Genomic DNA, 24272 nt, shown 5'->3' with positions numbered 1-24272 from the left:
GAGCGAGTCGATTGGAAAGTTCACTGCAGATTGTTCAAAGAGATACTTCTACAAGAATATTACTTAAACAAAAGTTTCATCATTGAGCGAGTCGATTGGAAAGTTCACTGCAGATTGTTCAATGAGATACTTCTACAAGAATATTACTTAAACAAAAGTTTCATCATTGAGCGAGTCGTTTGGAAAGTTCACTGCAGATTGTTCAAAGTGATTCCTTCTGAAAGACTATAACTTAAACAAAAGTTTCATCATTGAGCGAGTCGATTGGAAAGTTCACTGCAGATTGTTCAAGGTGATTCCTTCTACAATAATATTACTTAAACAAAAGTTTCATCATTGAGAGAGTCGTTTGGAAAGTTCACTGCAGATTGTTCAAGGTGATTCCTTCTACAAGAGTATTACTTAAACAAAAGTTTCATCATTGAGCGAGTCGATTGGAAAGTTCACTGCAGATTGTTCAAGGTGATTCCTTCTACAAGAATATTACTTAAACAAAAGTTTCATCATTGAGCGAGTCGATTGGAAAGTTCACTGCAGATTGTTCAAGGTGATTCCTTCTACAAGAGTATTACTTAAACAAAAGTTTCATCATTGAGCGAGTCGTTTGGAAAGTTTACTGCAAATTGTTCAAGGTGATTCCTTTTTCAAGAGTTTTACTTAAAAAAAAGTTCCATCACTGAGCGAGTCGATTGGAAAGTTCACTGCAGATTGTTAAAGGTGATTCCTTCTACAAGACTATTACTTAAACAAAAGTTTCATCATTGAGCGAGTCGATTGGAAAGTTCACTTCAGATTGTTCAAAGTGATTCCATCTACAAGAGTATTACTTCAACAAAAGTTCCATCATTGAACGAGTCGATTGGAAAGTTCACTGCAGATTGTTCAAGGTGAATCCTTCTACAAGAATATTACTTAAACAAAAGTTTCATCATTGAGCGAGTCGATTGGAAAGTTAACTGCAGATTGTTCAAGGTGATTCCTTTTACAAGAGTATTACTTAAACAAAAGTTTCATCATTGAGCGAGTCGTTTGGAAAGTTCACTTCAGATTGTTCAAAGTGATTCCTTCTGAAAGACTATAACTTAAACAAAAGTTCCATCATTTAGCGAGTCGTTTGGAAAGTTTACTGCAAATTGTTAAAGGTGATACTTCTACAAGAATATTACTTAAACAAAAGTTTCATCATTGAGAGATTCGATTGGAAAGTTCACTGCAGATTGTTCAAAGTGATTCCATCTACAAGAGTATTACTTCGACAAAAGTTCCATCATTGAACGAGTCGATTGGAAAGTTCACTGCAGATTGTTCAAGGTGAATCCTTCTACAAGACTATTACTTAAACAAAAGTTCCATCATTGAGCGAGTCGATTGGAAAGTTCACTTCAGATTGTTCAAGATGATTCCTTTTACAAGAGTATTACTTAAACAAAAGTTCCATCAATAAGCGAGTCGTTTGGAAAGTTCACTTCAGATTGTTCAAAGTGATTCCTTCTTCAAGAGTATTACTTAAACAAAATTTCCATCATTGAGCGAGTCGTTTGAAAAGTTCACTGCAGATTGTTCAAAGTGATTCCTTCTTCAAGAGTATTACTTAAACAAAAGTTCCATCATTGAGCGGGTCGTTTGGAAAGTTCACTTCAGATTGTTCAAAGTGATTCCTTCTAAAAGACTATTACTTAAACAAAAGTTCCATCATTGAGCGAGTCGTTTGGTAAGTTCACTGCAGATTGTTCAAGATGATACCTTCTTCAAAAGTATTACTTAAACAAAAGTTCCATCATTGAGCGAGTCGATTGGAAAGTTTAATGCAGATTGTTCAAAGTGATTCCTTCTACAAGAGCATTACTTAAACAAAAGTTCTATCATTGAGCGAGTCGATTGGAAAGTTCACTGCAGATTGTTCAATGAGATACTTCTACAAGAGTATTACTTAAACAAAAGTTTCATCATTGAGCGAGTCGTTTGGAAAGTTCACTGCAGATTGTTCAAAGTGATTCCTTCTGAAAGATTATAACTTAAACAAAAGTTCCATCATTGAGCGAGTCGATTGGAAAGTTCACTGCAGATTGTTCAAGGTGATTCCTTCTACAAGAATATTACTTAAACAAAAGTTTCATCATTGAGCGAGTCGGTTGGAAAGTTCACTGCAGATTGTTCAAGGTGATTCCTTCTACAAGAATATTACTTAAACAAAAGTTTCATCATTGAGCGAGTCGATTGGAAAGTTCACTGCAGATTGTTCAAGGTGATTCCTTCTACAAGAGTATTACTTAAACAAAAGTTTCATCATTGAGCGAGTCGATTGGAAAGTTCACTGCAGATTGTTCAAGGTGATTCCTTCTACAAGAGTATTACTTAAACAAAAGTTTCATCATTGAGCGAGTCGTTTGGAAAGTTCACTGCAGATTGTTCAGGGTGATTCCTTCTACAAAAGTATTACTTAAACAAAAGTTTCATCATTGAGCGAGTCGATTGGAATGTTCACTGCAGATTGTGCAAAGTGATTCCTTCTTCGAGAGTATTACTTAAACAAAAGATTAATTATTGAGCGAGTCGATTGGAAAGTTCACTGCAGATTGTTCAAGGTGATTCCTTCTACAAGAATATTACTTAAACAAAAGTTTCATCATTGAGCGAGTCGGTTGGAAAGTTCACTGCAGATTGTTCAAGGTGATTCCTTCTACAAGAATATTACTTAAACAAAAGTTCCATCATTGAGCGAGTCGATTGGAAAGTTCACTTCAGATTGTTCAAAGTGATTCCTTCTACAAGAGTATTACTTAAAAAAAGTTCCATCATTGAGCGAGTCGTTTGGAAAATTCACTTCAGATTGGTCAAAGTTATTCCTTTTAAAAGACTATAACTTAAACAAAAGTTCCATCATTGAGCGAGTCGTTTGGAAAGTTCACTTCAGATTGTTCAAAGTGATTCATTCTACAAGAGTATTACTTAAACAAAAGTTCCATCATTGAGCGAGTTGATTGGAAAGTTCACTGCAGATTGTTCAAAGTGATTCCTTCTACAAGAGTATTACTTAAACAAAAGTTCCATCATTGAGCGAGTCGTTTGGAAAATTCACTTCAGATTGTTCAAAGTGATTCCTTCTAAAAGACTATAACTTAAACAAAAGTTCCATCATTGAGCGAGTCGATTGGAAAGTTCACTGCAGATTGTTAAAGGTGATTCCTTCTACAAGAATATTACTTAAACAAAAGTTTCATCATTGAGCGAGTCGGTTGGAAAGTTCACTGCAGATTGTTCAAGGTGATTCCTTCTACAAGAGTATTACTTAAACAAAAGTTCCATCATTGAGCGAGTCGATTGGAAAGTTCACTGCAGATTGTTCAAGGTGATTCCTTCTACAAGAATATTACTTAAACAAAAGTTTCATCATTGAGAGAGTCGTTTGGAAAGTTCACTGCAGATTGTTCAAGGTGATTCCTTCTACAAGAATATTACTTAAACAAAAGTTTCATCATTGAGCGAGTCGATTGGAAAGTTCACTGCAGATTGTTCAAGATGATTCATTCTGCAAGAGTATTACATAAACAAAAGTTTCATCATTGAATAAGTCGATTGGAAAGTTCACTGTAGATTGTTCAAGTTGATTCCTTCTACAAGAATATTACGTAAACAAAAGTTCCATCATTAAGCGAGTCGTTTGGAAAGTTCACTGTAGATTGTTCAGGGTGATTCCTTCTACAAGACTATTACTTAAACAAAAGTTCCATCATTGAGCGCGTCGATTGGAAAGTTCACTTCAGATTGTTCAAGGTGATTCCTTCTACAATAGTATTACATAAACAAAAGTTCCATCAATGAGCGAGTCGTTTGGAAAGTTCACTTCAGATTGTTCAAAGTGATTCCTTCTTTAAGAGTATTACTTAAACAAAAGTTCCATCATTGAGCGAGTCGTTTGGAAAGTTCATTGCAGATTGTTAAAAGTGATTCCTTCTAAAAGACTATTACTTAAACAAAAGTTCCATCATTGAGCGAGTCGTTTGGTAAGTTCACTGCAGATTGTTCAAGGTGATTCCTTCTTCAAAAGTATTAGTTAAACAAAAGTTCTATCATTGAGCGAGTCGACTGGAAAGTTCACTGCAGATTGTTCAAGGTGTTTCCTTCTACAAGAATATTACTTAAACAAAAGTTTCATCATTGAGCGAGTCGATTGGAAAGTTCACTGCAGATTGTTAAAGGTGATTCCTTCTACAAGAGTATTACTTAAACAAAAGTTTCATCATTGAGCGAGTTGATTGGAAAGTTCACTGCAGAGTATTACTTAAACAAAAGTTTCATCATTGAGCGAGTCGATTGGAAAGTTCACTGCAGATTGTTCAAGGTGATTCCTTCTACAAGAATATTACTTAAACAAAAGTTTCATCATTGAGCGAGTCGATTGGAAAGTTCACTGCAGATTGTTCAAGGTGATTCCTTCTACAAGAATATTACTTAAACAAAAGTTTCATCATTGAGCGAGTCGATTGGAAAGTTCACTGCAGATTGTTCAAGGTGATTCCTTCTACAAGAGTATTACTTAAACAAAAGTTTCATTATTGAGCGAGTCGTTTGGAATTTTCTCTTCAGATTGTTTAAGGTGATTCCTTCTTCAAGAGTATTACTTAAACAAAAGTTTCATCATTGAGCGAGTCGATTGGAAAGTTCACTGCAGATTGTTCAAGGTGATTCCTTCTACAAGAGTATTACTTAAACAAAAGTTTCATCATTGAGCGAGTCGATTGGAAAGTTCACTGCAGATTGTTCAAGGTGATTCCTTCTACAAGAATATTACTTAAACAAAAGTTTCATCATTGAGCGAGTCGATTGGAAAGTTCACTGCAGATTTTCAAGGTGATTCATTCTATAAGAATCGTACTTAAAGAAAAGTTTCATTATTGAGCGAGTAAATTGCAGAGTTGATTGCAAATTGTTCAAAGTATTTGTTTTACAAGCCTATTACTTAAACAAAAGTTTTATTAATGAGCAATTAAAACATATATATATATATATATATATATATATATATATATATATATATATATATATATATATATATATATATATATATATTGTTTATTATTACTATATACATTTTAAAGTACGTTTACATATTAACATATAACTATACAATCTGCCAGAAACAACTGAACCGTTACATGCGTATTATGCAGTCCTTCCTGGTTGATATATCAAGGCGACAGAGATATATTATCATTTATTTCCGCGATGTTGATGAATACATGAACTTTCAAATACGACGGTCAATCGCAAGAATTTAGGAATATTTTTACAAAATCGATTGTAATATGCACACATTACTGGCCAATTTTCTAACTGGGCCATAACAAAAGTTTATAGTTTCCTGTCTTTCCTTGTTATATTATCGTTACTTGTGAGGTATATGTTAAAACTATACATCCGACTAATCATGTAATTTATGTATGCACGTTCTTGGCTAAGAGATGATTTAAGTGTATATCGCAGCCTAATCTTTACAGGATACATCGCTTAAATTTCGATCGGTTTACCAGGTTTGATTTTGCTTATGTAACAAAGTCAGAGTTTCACGATTATTACATTTTATGTTACGTTTAATTAAGTTCTATGTTTAATGTAAGGGAGAACACAAGCAAATCAGCTTTGACTTAATTGACGGAGTTGTCTTTCTTGGTATATTTATAATATATTTTCTGTGTGATCATCTTTGATATATTTCCTTAATTTATATTTTTGGTTTCAAGGTGAAAACATCATATATGAGAGATTTGTGATTTTGGAATTGGCGAGAAAATTATTTGAAGGTTAGTAAGTTAGTTCTTTAATCTATTATTTCTAGTATTTTTAGTATGATAATAAGTTTCCTAAATGTGTAATTGTTATAACTACATTTGAGCAGTTGTATTTAAGTAAGTTTTGCATTTTATAGTTGAGGTATGTCTAAAAGTTAAAATGGTGATTAAACCCTGCATGATTAAATTGTACTATCACTGAATTTTTTAGCACCAGTTGTATTTGAATATTTCAGCTGGTTTAAACGCTCCATTGATTGTGAAAGTCAGAGTCTGTCAGTGATGTTCTATAGGCAGTTTGGCTTACAGTGGAGGAGTTTATATCTGAAATGTGATACGAAAAGTGTTTTCATCTGTTTTGTATAAGATGTTAATATTATTTCAATAGGAACATATTATGTAACATTACGGTTACTTGAATAGTCATTATGAAAAAATAGTGTATGTCAAAGTATTATATAATATAGTGACTTGATTGTTTATTCTTATGTAATATGCTTAAGTTTACATTAATGTACTATCAAATCTGTGGAATAATTATACACACACAATAAAGAAGTAAAGCCTGAAGTAAGAATATTGTAAATATATGTTTATCTTAGGGAAAACAACCACAACATAAATGCTATTTAATATACAGACATACCTTAATAGCTTGAAAAATCCACATGTCAATAACGCTTAGGTTCTTATTTTTGTCTTCTTGTTTTTCGTAATATTTGTATTTATCAATATGAACCCATTATTCATCAGTCTTTCATATAAATCCGCGACTTTACGACATTATTGTCAAACATTTAATAAAGTTTTACGCCAAAGCATTCCAATCTAGGAAGCGACTAAGACGAAAGGGCGGAGGTAGTGGATCAAAAATGTGCAAACAACAAAAAGGCTCATTTCGAAATGTAAAACACATTGAAAAATCACCATAATTAGGTTGCTCGTTTTTACCAATCGCCAAAGTAAATGTTGCATCCTGTCGAATTTTTTTGGCAAATGTATTTTAAGTAAATTCATTGGTAGATGCAACTTTTGTTTATTCATAACACCGAATCATACTACTGGTCGATTGTTTGACAACAAGCGACTGATCAAACTTTATGGACGATGAAGATGCATTGACGGTTTCGATTGAAATCCCATCGCATCATTACTTAAAATGACAAAGATGATTGCTGGTCGGATAGCGTCGATTAATTGACACATATTCCTAAGACCCTTTGATTTTTTTTCGAAATTTGTATGTTGGAATCCACTGTTGTCTTGAAGCAAACCCTTAAATTGCGATGTTTTCCTTTTATTTATAGCTGTAAACACGGAGTCGGTAATATATGCCAAAAACACTTTGAGGTTCCCTGGGAAAGCAACGTTCCGGTCTATACCGAAATATTTACAGTTTGTTATCATATTTAGTTTATAGAGGTGATGGGGTAATTGTCGAAAAAACTTTTTATAATAATATCAATTATAAAGGTGGAAATTAACTATCATATTTTTACACGTTAAAACTACTATAACTACTGCAAGATGCCAATCAGTATCCTGTGTTTATTATCAATATTTTAATTGTCTGAGTATAATTATGATAATCGTGAATAATATCCGTTTATTTATGCTTCATCTTAGTGCTGGTAATAGTGAACAATTGCAACACGGCAAATAATGTCGGCCGAGGCATTAGCCGATGACTTATAGAATAATACATGGTTGACCATGGCTTTCGGTTGATAATTTCCCCAGTGGCAGGAATAATTGCCCCGAGGGCTTTAGCCCGAGGGCAATTATTTTCACTGGGGCAATTATTAACCAAAAGCCATGGTCAACCATGTATTATCCTGTATAATACATATGCTTTGTCAATTGTCAATGATTTCAAATGGATTTAAAAACGTGATTTTTTCGAATAATGAGTGATATGTCATATAATTAGCATGTAGTCTGAAAGTCGTTAAAATGAAATATAACAAAATGGTTTTGAATGACAATAGCTGCGAAAAATAACGAGTGACTTGAAATCAAAATAGCAAACCTTTTCGTACGTGTTTTTAGAAGAAGCCTGCAATTTTTCCATTCTTCAAATATTTCCTGTTTTACATCGGCTAATTGTGATGTTCATTTCAATAGGTGAGCACAGCTAAGGTCGATCAAGCATAGGAGCATTTTTATTAGAATCTCGGCTTGATTGACCCGAGCCATGTCGCTGGAATAATGAACATTTCTCAGCGAATAAAGTAAAAGAAAACGTTTCAACAAAACACTTCCTTGTCTCACTGCTTTATGACCTTTATCGAATGTAAACATCCGGTACGGTTTCAGGTAGTACTCGTTACCGAAACACGGAATGTGTCATTATTGGTAAACTAATTTCACTATTATTGCACCGATAGTTCCATTTTAATCTGTTTAAAGCTTTTAATAATGGTGAAATGTTTGCCTACCAAGTATGCGGCGGCCATTTTTATTTTCGTGAAAATGACTTCAGTGTGCACGTTTTCGTCTTTGTCAGGCAAGTATGCCATAATCGCCCTGACGTGCCGTGATAATCTCACAGGCGGAGACGATAATCATTATTGCGGGAATGAATTTCTATAGTAAAATGTTACTATTTATAGTAGCATGTGTATTTTTTTAAGTTATACGACAGCGGCGAAAAAAGAGATGTATAATAAATACGGAATATTATGAAAGGTCGCTTTTCTGACGTCCTGTATAACGTCGAGATAAGTGTGTAAACGTGTATGTGTCGAGGCTGCGAAACGGTCGATGCGGATGCATGTCAATACACCGAACACTTCATCCGGAAAGCGTCCTATTGTAATTTTCCATTAACTATATATCTCGTTTGATAAATCCTATGTTTAAACACACTGCCTTCTGTTTTAAACTAACAATGCTGCACTTCAACGTTAACTGAACTCAATTTAATCTTCCCGAAATTTCAATTCAGGACGTTTGTGCTGTTTGTGGAGTTTTGTTCTGTTGTTCCATGTTTCTTGTTTGTGCCTTTTTTGTGTGTTTTATGTCATTGGCATTTACCCTGTGCCATTAAACGGGCTTTATGTTTAAACATTTTGCTAATGAGCTTGTTTCTGTAGTTTTTCACATAAGTATTGACATCATTAATCAATCACATTGATGGTTTATTGCATTTTTCTTTAATTGAAACACAAATCAATATTTAAATACTTTCGAAATAATTCCCTACTGAAATATATTACTTCCTGCAAAACAGATTATTCCCCAGTTATATACTATACATTTTGGAATAAGTTTAATTTTATTATCAATTGCATTTTGATGGATGGATGTACTTGAAAACTTGTTTTATTATTAACTTATTTTTTATTTATTAATAAAGGATTGGTTTAATGCATTAAAAGAACTTTTCAAATCTTATGATAAAGGTATTAGCCATGAAATAAAATTCGAGTTATATCGGGCAACATCGACATATATAGCCACTCACCATTACAGATCGTGACGAGCATCGCAAGTATTCGGCTTGTACGGGATGTTGCTATTTTTAGTAATGGAAAGTATTTCCCCGCTATTCATAGGTCAATAATGGAATTTCCAATTAGTAGTATTTGGAAACTCGAAGGTGTTTTCTCACGAATATCCGTTTAGAAAAAAACAAAACTAAAAGACACGCTTATAGTCGATAACGATTCATGTATAAATTTTAACTATTACCGAAAATAACATTGATTATAAGTAAAATATACGCGTTGGACAAGATTTTCTGTCTAAAGAAAACAACAATCTAACTGATACTGAAATAGACAGTTATTTGTGTTAAAATGTTTATAAATGAAAGTAGATCTTGAGCAAGTTGGTACGTTTATGGGATTAAAATCGTTCGTGTTTTAATTTATCTTTGGAATACAGAAATAATATTTTATTTACTAAATGTTAAAACAGCATGTAAACTTTGATATGTACTTATGTAAACGACTATGTATATTGTTACTTGATTATATTTTAATAAGAAAAATATGAAACTCAATATAATTGTTTGAAACTTGTTAATGTGTTTTGGTACACGACTTATGTCTTTGGCGTTTACCCTGTGCCATTCAATAGGGTTAATGTTTAAACGTTTGGCTACTGAGCTTGTTTCTGTAATTTTTCATATAAATAGTATTTCTAACATATCATATCACACCGTAGGGGATTTTAGGAAATGCAGATTTTAACCAGAAGTTAACCTGTGAGGAAAAGTTGTGCCTGTTTTTTGAGCTCGAACCGACGACGCAAGGACACTGTTTGAGGTTTGTCTCGCCAATACCTTTAAAACCCTAGACTGCCTGAAAACAACGGTATTTTAAAACTATATAGCTATGTCTACTCTGCCCCCTTGGTTAAAAATTGTAAAATGTTTTTGCTGGGAGACACTCGTCTGTAATTTCCTTCAGGCATGAAAATGACTGACCATTTCTAAGTCAACAACAGGTTATCACAAATTCCAGCAGCCTGCATTAATGTATTCAATTATTAAGTGGTGGCAGTGCAGCTGCTGTTGCTAATGATGATATATTTCATCAGGCGCAAGGTTTTAATAAACATTATAATTGTTTACGTATCTGCATTGTTATCAAAGTAAAGTTGAGAAATATTTAAAAGTTTATGTTTATTTTTGTATGTGTATGCCAGTATAATTATCTATACTTATTAGTAAAAAATGTTTTACTTTCACAGAAAAAAAACAATCTTGATAGTAATGCACCTGGATTAGAATAAAAATCAGCATACAGTTGACTCAGCATTGATTAGTTACCATCTGTACAAACAAGTTCAAACCCATAAGGGAAGACCTAACTTTAGATGTTACAAAGTGAATATTTATTATGAACAAATCTAAATTTTAGAATACCAATGATCTTTTCCATAAGGTTAAAAAAATGTTCGACTTGTCTCCCATATTGTATACGTCATTTCAAGTCATAACAAAAAAAGAGCAATTAGAGATTGATCAATGCAAATGCATTAAAACTTGATAAGGTGAATTTAGGACTAAATAATGAATATTATAAGCATAACTGTTTTCACAATCGTCAATTGCGCCGTCAACAGTTAACAATAATAATTGACGGGTTGATGAACTGGAAAACTAGTTTAAACCCCAAACAATTTAACGGTCTTTGCGTTGACCGGACCCCCAATATAAATGGATTACAATCTGATGTATGTGTGCTCACATCAGAACATTATTCAGTTTGGTATTGCCCTATTGTGCCTATAAATGCACAGCACAACTTGAACAGAGAAGTACATAACATATTACCTTAAGTTTGATTTCCAGTGTTTTTCAAATATATCGGAAACAATATCTAAGATCGAAGAACTTAATCAAAATAAGAAGTGCTCATTTTGTATCTTGAGGCGTGTATGGTTTTTAATCAACATCCGCTTATACAGACAACGTGCTTTATACAAATTGTTGGCCTTTGACTGTTGACACGACCTTGATATTTCATGACATCATGTTTAACATTTTCGCCATGTATTATAAAAATCCCGATAACATCCACGTTTGTTTTAAAGCATAGGTATTGATTGTGAATTCAAGAATCATCGCACCTCCTAGACGAGTTGATATACGCCAACTACCTCAACTGTAACCGTCAAGTAACGAATGCCAATATATTTGTATTCAATCCTGCAAGCTAAGTACATTTAACAAACTTGACAGTCTGTGCAAAACAATATTTTAATAGTTTTAAGTTTCAAGGCACTGTCTGTCATATATATAATCAAAATTGATACTTCTTTTAAATCCATTACAGAGGCATAACGCCCCCTTTTTGTAAGTACTAGTCAGTGGCCCGTTAAAAAAGTGCTCCGAACCCAAGATGCTGGTACGCAGTAAGCTGCAAAGCTTGGCATTATCAATTATGCTGTCTCACAAATGAATAAATATTTTTTGTATTTTCGCAGATTTTGGGTAGAACAAAAGAAAGAGTAAATTTTACACAGAGGGCTGTCAAGCTTCAAAACTTAAAATTAAGGATAACATATATATTCACAGGATTTAAAAACCTTTATATATTATTGAACAGTTCTTAAAACTCGGTATCAGTTCGAGAGAAAGGGCATTGACGAAACTCTCTATTGCAGAGAGAGGAGATTGTTGTTCAAAATCTTTGGCGTTAATCCATTTTTTCGTAAAACCATTTGTTGCCGAACTGTGCACAAACATCGTTATAAAGACTTTCAATTCCGGATAGTTGTACTGGGAATTGAAAAAAGGACTATTGGTATGGTGAGAATATATCCAAGATCATCTCGCACGACTGTCTCTTTAAGACATTGTATACACTTTTTAATGAAAACCCATGTTTAAAATATTGTACGATTTTCGAAAAACCTTACTCTTTGTCCATCAATATTTTTTTTTACATTTTAAAGAAGCTGTTCGACAAATTCATCACTCATGATAGACACGTAGTACTGTACGTATTATTGGTCTGAAGTAATTGTTTTTAACGTCAATATTTTTTTAATGGAAGATTTTTCTTGAAATAACTTGAGAACTAGTGAAAGTTTTCGAATGAACTTTCACGAAAACACTATGAGGCACCTAATTTAAAATCCGTCAGGCATTTTGGTAAAAATAGGTTTTAAATTACTGATAAACACTTACCCTTGCAGCTGATACAGGTCGGAGAAATATTTGCACTTGAATCATAATGGAGTTAGGGTATAACTTTTCGGTAGAAATGTTTTTGCGTACAGAAAAATAAAAACCATGAAGTTTGTTAAAATGTCACAAAGTATGCTGAAAAAACAAAAAAAAGAACATATTTTGATACCTATTCCTTCGCAAAACCGAACAAATTTATCAAATTAAGAAATCATTCTGATCTGACTTTAATCAATGCATTTTCTAAGGTAGTTGGCACGAAACAGAATGTTCTCCCTTTTCACTTTGCATGATAATTGTGTTCAAGTTAAAAAAACTTGTGTCCCGGCCGACACATAAAAGGGTTATATTATCAGTTTATTTAAACAAATGCTAATTCAATAACAATATAAAAGGAAACCTGAGTGCACTAAGAGTTCGATCGATGTGGATTAGATTTGAAGCCCAATCTGAATGAACATTGCAAACACATTAATTGATATCATGTTGATAAATTTACAATGGGATTAATCTAGTTATTGCTATAAATATATAAACATATTGTTATCTTTTGAAGTGATGAGTGTAAGGAAATTGCCCATTATATGTTTCGTGAGAGAATAGGGCGTATCAGTTCATGAAATCATCAGGAAATTAAACCATACAATTAATCAACACTTGGAAGGCCATCCTACTTGGCTATTAACTGTACTCCCAGTTGATCATATCGCATCATATCTTGTGTCTCTCCTACTGTTCAGTATAACTAGGATGGTGTTTCAAGTGTTTGATAAGTAACTACAATTGCATAAATGTTTATCTGAACAGGCTAATCATTTTGAGGATAGGGTTATCAGCCCATAAAATCACGGGGAAATTGATCACCGCTATTTACTTGATCTTCTTTTATGTTGCTTGTACTGACAAATTATGTACAGTAGTTTGTGAGCTTTACTTTCAGGATTTGACTCTGTCCTATGCTGACGGTAATCAAAGGAATGGGAGCGCTGAATAAGGAAATGCCTTGAAGGTTGGAGAATGACCCTACCTAATAAAGTTCGGTATAATATATTTATTTTAGAATGGCCAAACCTTAAACAGTTCGGTGTAAACTGTTTATTTCAGAATGACCTTACTCAATTTAGTGAGAACAGAAATAAGGGAATAAATCAACTCCATAGAGTTCGACATGAACTATTTATTGGAATATGACCCAACATCACACATTCGATCCGTGTTAAATCTGGATTGGAAATATAACCCGGTTTATTCACCAGAAGAAGTAAATATACCGAGGTCAACCAAATTCTGGATAAAAATATAACTCCATGTGTATTTATCAGTTCACCTCAATAGCTAAACAAAACAGAATATTCACGAACCAGACAGTTTAAGACCAACGAGGCCAAACATCATACAAAAGGCGACAGCTATATATTAATAAGTTTATTATATAAATTACCTTATTGTTTAAATATGGAATCATTCAAACAAATGTGCCGTGACTATTGTCTATAAGGTATACAATAAAGGTGCAAAATAAACTAAGTTGATGCAAGTTTGTTTATGTAATTTTAATGCATTATCATGTTTAACACATTTACTTAAATGATCAACACAAAAAGGAAAATATGATTTGTGTACATATGAGAATATATTTGGCTTCATAAATATAAAACCTACGTGGCCACAACTTCCATAGTTGTAAAAAGGCCAAAATATCGCTTATAGTTTTGTTTCTGTACACAATTAATGTTTCTTTGTTTTTATCAATAGTCAATTCAGTTAAACATGAGTGCGCCTTTAATATTAATTGACAAAAACAGTGTAAATGTACTATACAATTTAAACGAGATGACAATAATTTAGTAAATCTACTTGATATTTAGATGAATTGAAAAAAAATTGAGTAAATGTACTGTACATTTACAAATTGACAAAAAACTGAGTAGCGGACATTTTATTAAGATTATTTGATAAATCAATGAAGAAATGAACTGTATATTAAGATTACATGTAAATTAATGAATAAATGTACTGTATAATCAGATAGACTGACATAATAATGAATAAATGTACTGTACATTCAGATAAACTGACAAAATAATAAGTAAATGTTCTGTACACTCAGATAAACTGGCAAAATAATGATTGAATACTTTTCATTCAGATTAACTGACAAGATTATGAATAAATGTACTGTATATTCAAGTAACTGACAAAATAATGAGTAAATGTTCTGTACACTCAGATAAAACTGGCAAAATAATGAGTGAATGTACTTTTTTATTTAGATAAACTTTCAAAATTATGAATAAATGTACTGTTCATTCAGGTAAACTGACAAAATAATGAATAAATGTACTGTACATGCAGATAAACTGACACAATAATGAGCTAATGTACTTAACATTCAGATCAACTGACAAAATAATGAGGAAATGTACTGTACATTAAGGTAAACTGACAAAAATATAAATACATGTACTGTACATGCAGATCAACTGACAACATAATGAGTAATCGTACTATACAATCAGATCAACTGACAAAGTAATGAGTAAATGTTCTGTACATTCAGAAAAAAACTGACAAAATATTGAGTAAACGTACTATACAATCAGATAAAGATACAAAATAATGAGTAAATGTACTGAACATTCAGATAAACTGAAAAAAAAAATGAGTAAATGTTCTGTACATTCTGATAAACTGACAAAATAATGCTTAAACGAACTATACAATTAGATAAATGGACAAAATAATGAGTAAATGTTCTGTACATTCAGACAAACTTACAAAATAATTAGTAAATGTACTGTTCATAAAGATAAACTGACAAAATGTGAATAAATGCAAAATACAATCAGATAAACTGACAAAATAATGAGTAAATGTTCTGTTCATTCGGATAAACCGGCAAAATAATGAATACATGTACTGTACAATCAGATTAACTGACAAAATTGAGTAAATGTAATAAACATTCAGATAAACTGACAAAATAATGAGTAAATGTATTTTACTTAAAGATAAACTGACAAAATAATGAGTAAATGTACTATACATTCAGATAAACTGACAACAAAATGAATAAATGAACTGAAAATAAACATAAACTGACAAAATAATGAATAAAGAATAAAGAATTGGATGGCTTAAATAAAAAAGGTAGAATTTATATCAATAATGTATTAAGCTATTTTTGCATATTCTGTTTATTTCCAAATAAATTTGATCAGATAAGAATCATGAATGTCATGTATACATTTGAGATATCATTTCTGCATTGTTATTGATGTTGAACAAAGACAAAACTATTCTTTGAATATAAGTTTTCAAAGTTTTCAATCTGTATCATTACAAACAATCATTATTTTCTGTTCGCTATACATGTTTACATACAACAACATTCATTATAAGTTTGCACTTACGGTTTATTTCCAAACCTTTTTTAATTATTATTTGAAACATCAAAAAATTGGCACAAAGTAACTTTGCACGGTAAATAATAAATATATATTCTGATCAGTAAAAATAAAAAAAAAATGTTTTTAGAAGTATGAACATTATTTCAAAAAATGCTTTCTTCCGGTGGCTTTTAGAAATTTCCATATGAGCCAAGATTAGGGGAGATTTCAATATTTGGAACATATTTGAAATTGGAAAAGAAATTAATACGACATTGTATATTTCTGTTTTCGATACTAGATGTTTTCATATTATTAAATTCTAAGAACACATCTAATATTTTTATTTTATTTTTGGCTCTCCAATCGAGAATTCTCTAATGGAGAATTTACAGTCAATTTATACAGATAATAGACACCAATTGGAGATTACGGAAGTTGGAGATCACAGAAGTTGGAGAAAACAGCAGTTCAAGATTTCCACAGTATAACAGCTGCTGGTAGTGAATTAAGTTGGGGGAAATAATGTTGTTATGTCAATATAATGTTGATAATAATTTGAATGATTCAGTCTTCTTCGACTAGAACAAATGTAACTTTTTGTAACCTGTCAGTTGTAACCTAAACTCGCGTATTCCATCGGCGTTCCACTTGTGTGCAATCTAAAACAGTGACATTAGATACAACTGCGTCAGATCCACGATTAATTTTCAAGAATTATCACTTTTATGACTAGAAGATAATCGAATATGTTAGAGAACACCCTTGTGTAGTAATTAGGTACATTATGATAAACTTCATTTCTACTACCAATTTAATGAAGAAAAGTCTTGGCTGTTATTGTATGTTTTTTGATTTTATAAATGAGGATGTTAACATATGGTTAATGGTTTTAAGAGTACAACTTGGGCATTTATGCAAGTTTCATAATGCCTCGACAGGGGAAAAAAACGAAATGATATTATTTAATGCATTCTGACCTCATTAAATAAATTGATTATGTCACCAGTAGGTTTGGCGAGATATGCAATAAGATTTTTCTAGCTATAAGTAAAGCTTTATTCAAAATGAGTGTAAAGCCATAACTAAGTGATAGGCTACACAGAGCTGAAGTGGAACCCAATTTTATTATCTAATATAAAACAATTGGGAGTCTTAACTTCCATTTTTTGTAGATAGAAACACAAGGTGGTTCTTACTGTAAATATAAATGGCAAAATGCTAATATGTGAAAATACGTTGATTGAAATAGGTATGCAATAATAGGTCACTTGTTCAAGGTAAGAGCCATGTTTATTATTTAATTTCTATGTGCCGTAGCTAAGTGAAGTATTGTTTCCTGTTTAAAATATGTTTATTAAATTTCTAACAAATAGAGATAATTAATTTAATTATTTCATACTTTATAAAATATCATACATAAGCATTTATTTGTACCATATCACATATTCTCATACATATGTACATGTATGCGTGTATGTATGTGAGTAAATAGCAATACAAAACATTAAGGAGTAAATGTCAACATTGTTATCGCAGAGATAACACAATCTTAGGACAATACAACATGAATGTGAGATGCCGATACCTTAAATATACTGCAATTTATGTAAAGAGAATAAAACATAACAACATTAAAGTGTGACGCCAAAACATAAATGTTTTACGGCAATGCCGTATATGAAATGCATTTTATATCAAGAGAATGAAACAATATAACATTGATGTTTGACACCAATACCTTAAATACTGAGTTATATCAAGAGAATAAATCATTACTACATGATTTTTTTACGCTTATATCTTCAATACTGTATTATATCAAGATACATAATTCTAAACATAGTGTAGACATTCCAAAAGAATGACACAATACAACATGAATATGTAACACCGAATATTAGATTTACCGTCTATTGTATTAAGTCATTGCTAAATACCAAATGTACATACTTTTTAACATAGCGTTCAAGAGCAGAACACAATTTGAGCTACAGTGCATTATATATATATATATATATATATATATATATATATATATATATATATATATATATATATATATAGAGAGAGAGAGAGAGAGAGAGAGAGAGAGAGAGAGAGAGAGAGAGAGAGAGAGAGAGAGAGAGAGAGAGAGAGAGAGAGAGAGAGAGAAAGAGACTATTAGTAAGTCGACGAAAGTGTAAACAAAGTGTTCATTTCTAAAGAAAAATAAAACAATACAACGAAATTAAGTGACATGGTTATCTTAACTATTGCATTTTATATCCAGGAGTTACTAAAAGTCATGTCTACATAATTCTAAACATATTGTTCAATTTTAAACATTTTGTTTGACGCCGATGTCTTGAAATGTCCTGCCTATTATATCAACGATTTCTTAAAGGGCAGGTCAAGATAAATTCTTAACTTAGTGACAAGTCTTGAGGCATAATAATGTTCACTGTTTTAACATACTGTGAATCGTAGATCTAGTATATCGGGCAGGTTAAAATCTATCATAGTAAGATTCACAGGTGTATCTTCTGACCAGTTTATTCACGCCGTTTAAAATAAGTTCACTACACTGAGCGAGGAAAGTAAGGAACCCATTCCCTACGCAGTTTTGAAGGCATTTATGTCCCTTCGGACAAGTTGAAATATTTCTTAGAATTTATTTTGTTTGCTTGTCAGTTTTCGAAGTTTAAATGTTCTGATAATGTACGAGATCATCTTCAACATTCCCGTATTCTGCAGAGTTACTTGTTAATTGTTGTCCCGCTGGCAATTGCTCATAGTCATCCTTAGCATCTGCTGTCGTTCTGGCATCAAGCGTTTCGTATGAATTCTCAATGTTGCGTTCAATGTCTAAAATTAGATATGCATTATAACATTAATCAGAAAACCTATAATAAATATACATACCTACTGAACAATAGCAGTTATACAATGAGATTAGGGATTTCACGTACCACGTTGATACGTAAAGTTATAAATACAAGCGTAGCTTAAGCGTTATGGTATAATATTACAGAGAAGATCGCTGATCCTTTAACTTGTGCGATGAGTAAATTACATGTTGGAAGATGATGAAGCCATATACAATATCTTATACTAGGAAATACTTCAGGACGGTTGCAAGAGCGATTCTATAACAACGGTCGTCACAATCGAGGTGAAAGACCTTAGTATATTATACTGAGCAAATATTTCATTAATAATTTCGTCAAAGCAAGGCAATATTATAAAAATTAAAACCCCGTCTTCCTAGATTAATGTACCGTTTACTATTAAATGAAATCTTCAGAATCATTGTAGTGAATTGGTGTGTATAAGTGTCTGTACAAGAAGCTATATTTTGTGTATTTTGGGCAAAAAAACAACAGGAAGTCAACATTATTTTGGTTCAAATTTCCATAGTATGCAGATATAAACATTCAAAACACCCGTCTACAATTTGACAAAAAAGTTAAGTCTGAAGAACACTTTGAAATGAGAATCAAACCTTTTTGGGCAAAAACTTACTTTCTGTAACAATCGAAAGAAGGTTGAATCGCTACATTTGAATGCTTATACAATGTTCCGACCATTCGTAATAAAATAAAATAAGAGCGATAAATAGTTGAAAAAAAAACAACATTTGTACTTTACACCTTTTCACTTTCAATGTTACTTAAGCGTATTGTTAACAAACATATTAAATGGTAGCGTTCGTATAAGACATTTAACAAGTAAATTGCTTTGAATAGTTGATCTTGCAGTTGTTTTGATTAGTTGCTGCGAATAACTTTAAAACAAGAAGGGCACACTAGTTGAACCTTTTGTATATTAAAGACTGTAATCAAAGAGGAAACACGAACAAAAAACGTCGGACAGAATGACGAAAGGACGAAGTGACGCTGATAGTTTTTATCGTTTTAAGGGAGCTTAAACAATCGGAGGCAATGTTATAAGATAAGGCTTGTCCCTGTAGTGATCTTGTAATACGGATATATTAAAATGAATCTACTTCAATATTTATATGATAACTACAGAAACAAGCTCAGAAGCCAAAGGTTTAAACATAAACCCCAATTAATGGCACAGGATTAACGCCAAAGACATAGAACATAAAAACAAAACAATCGGTCAGTAAAATGCAAATTAACTGGGGTTTTAAACCAGTTTGCGTGCACAAGCTCCCAACAATCAATAATAAAATAAAAACCTGAAAGGTAAATCTTGTCAAAGTACGCATTAACTTGAGGAATCTTAATAATAAAACAAATAATAATAAACTAATCGGTGAACCCCAAGTACTTCAATGATTGGGGATCCCAACTTTATCTGCAGACGAAGGAATACAATTCAAAGTACCTAATGCAAAACCTTTTTAAAAATATGATGCAGTTATTGTTTGAAACATTGAACATCACACACAGTCTGCCTTAGTTAATAAAAGGTTTAAAACTGAGTGATCATAGACTTTCATGTATTACTATTAAAGAAAACACGACATGTATTTGCAAAACTTTTTTTCAAAATGATTACCTAGTAAGTAAAATTTTAAAAGAAAGAGACGTTACAGGCAGGAATATTCCTGCCAATCCAAAAACGGCTTTAAAGATTACACGAATCTGCAAAATCTTCATAAAATCAAAGTACTTAAAGTTTAGTTATGTAAGCACGCTATATTTAACCTTATAGTTTGCATTCATCATCAAAAACAAGAAGGCAAGTACTCTTCTAAGTAGTGCCGTTATATCCGCGTTTTAAATAAAATCCAAGCAATTCATTGAGTCTATCTGCCCAGCTAGCTGCTGAAAACATTTCAATTTTACGAAATGTATTTAAAACATCACCGTAAAAATCGTCATGAGCAACACTATTTGCAATAAGCGATTTTAGACTACTATTGTACTTTGATATAATATAATAATGACCATTAACAAAATTTGAGAAAGTTTTCCTTAATTTATGATATCCGAGACCCTGTTTGACACGTTTTTTCCCGTCATAAGTTTACTGTGAGAGCTGATAATTGTTGACATCTGTACATAGTCTAGCGAAGAAGGGTTATTAAATATTTTGAAATTAAACTCATCACGTTTATCATAAAGATTGTTATTCAATTTATCTTCCCTTACTTCGAGTTGCAGATATAAATAGGATGCTTTTAAATTGTATGTATTAAATTCATTAGGATGAAATTGGGAAGGGTATATCGATTTAATATTATCGGTAAATACCGAATTATCCAATATTAGAATATATTCAATATATATAAAAGTGTTATTGAATTTATCAACAAGGACAAGATCTCCAGACTTAGTTATTTCCAACATATATCCACTTTCATAGCAGTATAAAAAGAGGTCTGCAAGTAAAGGTGCATAGAAAGCACCCATTGGAGTGCCATTGTTTGCTTATTAGATAAACATTTATCGAATTTTAGAAAGAATTATTCAGTATAAAAGCTTATACTTCAATGTCATCTGTGCAAGTCCAATATATATATTTATCTGAGCGATCATTGGTAAAAAAAGCTTTTTTCAAGTACATTACTTCATGATTACCTCTGTTCGTCCTTTTTGAAGATCCAACAGTTTGATTAACATATTCGATGTTAAAGGCTTCCGTTGGTTTGGCAATGGACCTTAAATATAACATTCAGGTTTTAGAACATTAAGTGTCGGTAAGGTCTAGTGCCTTTTAACAGTGTCTTCGTATAAACGTTAGGCTACTGGAATTGTCACTGTTATTTTCATATCTTATTATAAAGAACATAATTACAATCTATGAGATATGTTGTCCATTTTAATAGTTGTGAATTATCTTAATGAAGTATATATCTTCATGCAGTTCGATGACAAAATGGACTAGCATACTACAAGGCATTACCTGTACTAACCAGTGAATACCTTCGAACTATCAGAAAAGAACAATCAAACATGTGTATACAATACAACCAGATGGTATACAATTATGAACTTCGACGCCGTTATTCAGTGTATAAGATTGTTACATTCGTTGAAAGTTTATTCAAACAAATCTTTTCGCAGCCACTAAACAAAAAACATAACTATCTAATCACACTTAGTTTTCTTTTCGCGTTGTATCACAGACTTGGTCTTACCGTTTCTTTACAAAGACGAATATGACAACGGCAATAACTGCAAGTACTGGAACTCCGATTCCAAGTCCTATAATAGCCCCCAATGACACTGACTTCCTGCTTTTCTCTGGTGAATCTAAAATGTATAGTGAATAATAGAAGTTGCAAGTTTAACAAACCTACGCATTATTATTTAAAACCTTATTTCAATATTTAAGACACGTTGCGTTAAGTGTTATTTAAAATAACTCTTATGCATCCATTTCAAAAATGCAAATAAAACAAATAGTAACAATGTTATGACTCCCTTTATTTTTATTGGTTTGTATTCAAAAGTCAAAGCATTACCCAAAAGCACACAACAGAAAAGTATCTTTCATCCCTTCTGAATTATGTAAATTGAAAACATGTACGAGTATGCTTACTCCCCATCGTACATGAAACCGATAAGTTTATCAATCATCAATGCAAATCCATCAAAAACACTTTTTGTTATAGAAACTCATCTTTCCGTTTCATTGTGTAATGTTATTTTAACTTTTTTGCTATTTGAATACATGCCATTCTCTTTGCATTCAATTCTTTAAAACTATCACAATTCAACGCCAGCATTACGACTCCGTATATCAACACACCGCTTCCGTCAGCAACGTATACATAAACGTTTTTGAACGAATTGTTTTAACTTGGTTGCTTAATTAGGCCTAAAATCCATATTTATTTATAAAAAGCTAAATATGAGACTAAACAATGGTAGAAAATATAGAAAGTGACAGGCATTTAAAGATCTTATTTTCAGTTCAATGCCAGTCGGTGAACGTGAAGAAACGAACATGCACAGTTATCTATAGACACGCAGCTAATCTTTCGTACATTAAATAATTGACACATCATTTCAAAATGAATTAGTTGTTAACGCATCTTAACAGCAATTTCCTCAATATTATGATGAAAAACGGCAATCGAGTGACTGCGAATGTATTAACATTGAGAAAAAATATAATTGTGATAGATAGCGTCTTTTTGCACAAACCGACGACGCCGATGTAAGTTATTTTAAACAACAATGAATAAAACATAACTCACACATCAGTCCGTCAAATTATCAAAAGAAATGTTTTATTTGAACGTCAATTTTGACGGAGCAGCGTATCCCACCACCGAATATTAACTTATTAAGTTGAATTTTGTTATGTTTAGAGATAGGGCCTTCATCAAAGTACATCAATCAAATGAAGATATGAGCCATGGTATTTTTAAACCATTGATTCTATTAGTTTTGTCCTAAATGCAAACATCGGTAAATTAGCCGGGATAAAATGATTGTGGTTGCTCTTACACGGCCAAAACAGTACTGAATACATAATATTATATTGTAGTCATTGTTTACAATATTGCCTTAAAACCTTTCCAGTACTTAAGTTGTTATTGTGTCCAGTACGTGTAGTTTGGATGCATTTGCACTACTTCAAGAAAATCAGCCAATACAATTATATCATAATATATTGTACTTTATTATATATCGGGACGAAAAAACAGAGGTATATACACAAGTGGCGGTAACCAAGTGTTATAAAGACAACTTGTTTCGCACTAATTTGACAACTTTTTGCATAAATATTGTGCTCACAATGCAAAAACAATAAAGAAAAAAAAGTTTACGGGAGGAAAAGCGTTGACATCCCGGTAACTATCAAGTAATTGTGAAAAAAACTTAAAAGGGTGCTTAGACATGATCTTATTCAAGAGCGTTGGGATAGTGTAACTCACATTGAAACAATGGTATTTTAACACTCACAATTATTCTTAATTGTATATTGAGTTGAGATCAACATTATGAAGAATGTAACCAAAAAAAACCAAAATACTATCTATACTTATTATGCGGTTATTGGCTATTTTAAATACTGCAAGATTAATTGACATATTCAATACCTTGTGGAACGTTAGGACAAACAGCTGCTATGTAGCCAGCAGTGCAACCGTGGAGGCACTGTCCAATTGCAGAAGAACAACTTGAGCCAGTTCCACTTTGGATACAATGTTTGTCACACTCATTTTCGCACATTTCTCCAAAGTAGTTTTCTGAGCATCCTTTGGTACATATTCCACGTATGTCACACACTTTGCCACCGCATTTCTTACTGCAATGTTTGGTACAATTAGGTCCATATTTTAGGTTGGAAGCACATTCTAAACACTCACCATTATATCGATTGCATGTATGACAAGAGTCTTGGCATCTCTGTTTACAACGCTTACCAAAGTAACCGTCAGTGCAACCTTTTTTGCATTTACCCGAAACTGAATCGCATTGTCCTTCAACGCACGTAACGCTACAATTAAAACAATCACCATATTCATTCGGATAGTATCCT

The 24272-nt window shown here is 32.1% G+C and overlaps 1 long non-coding RNA gene across 1 annotated transcript; it reads right to left on the bottom strand.

The window, feature by feature from the left end:
- Nucleotides 1-17951: 17951 nt before the first annotated feature.
- Nucleotides 17952-22006, bottom strand: LOC128205417 (uncharacterized). Its single transcript, XR_008256244.1, has 3 exons — nucleotides 21916-22006; nucleotides 21356-21435; nucleotides 17952-18668 (listed from the first exon to the last, which is right to left on the bottom strand). It is a non-coding gene; the product is annotated as an uncharacterized LOC128205417 (long non-coding RNA).
- Nucleotides 22007-24272: the final 2266 nt, after the last annotated feature.

This window comes from Mya arenaria, chromosome 10, assembly GCF_026914265.1.
Source record: "Mya arenaria isolate MELC-2E11 chromosome 10, ASM2691426v1".
In the NCBI taxonomy this organism is placed as follows: Eukaryota; Metazoa; Mollusca; class Bivalvia; order Myida; family Myidae; genus Mya; species Mya arenaria.
Note: the sequence above shows the minus strand (reverse complement) of the source record. Positions and strands in the feature narration are given on the sequence as shown.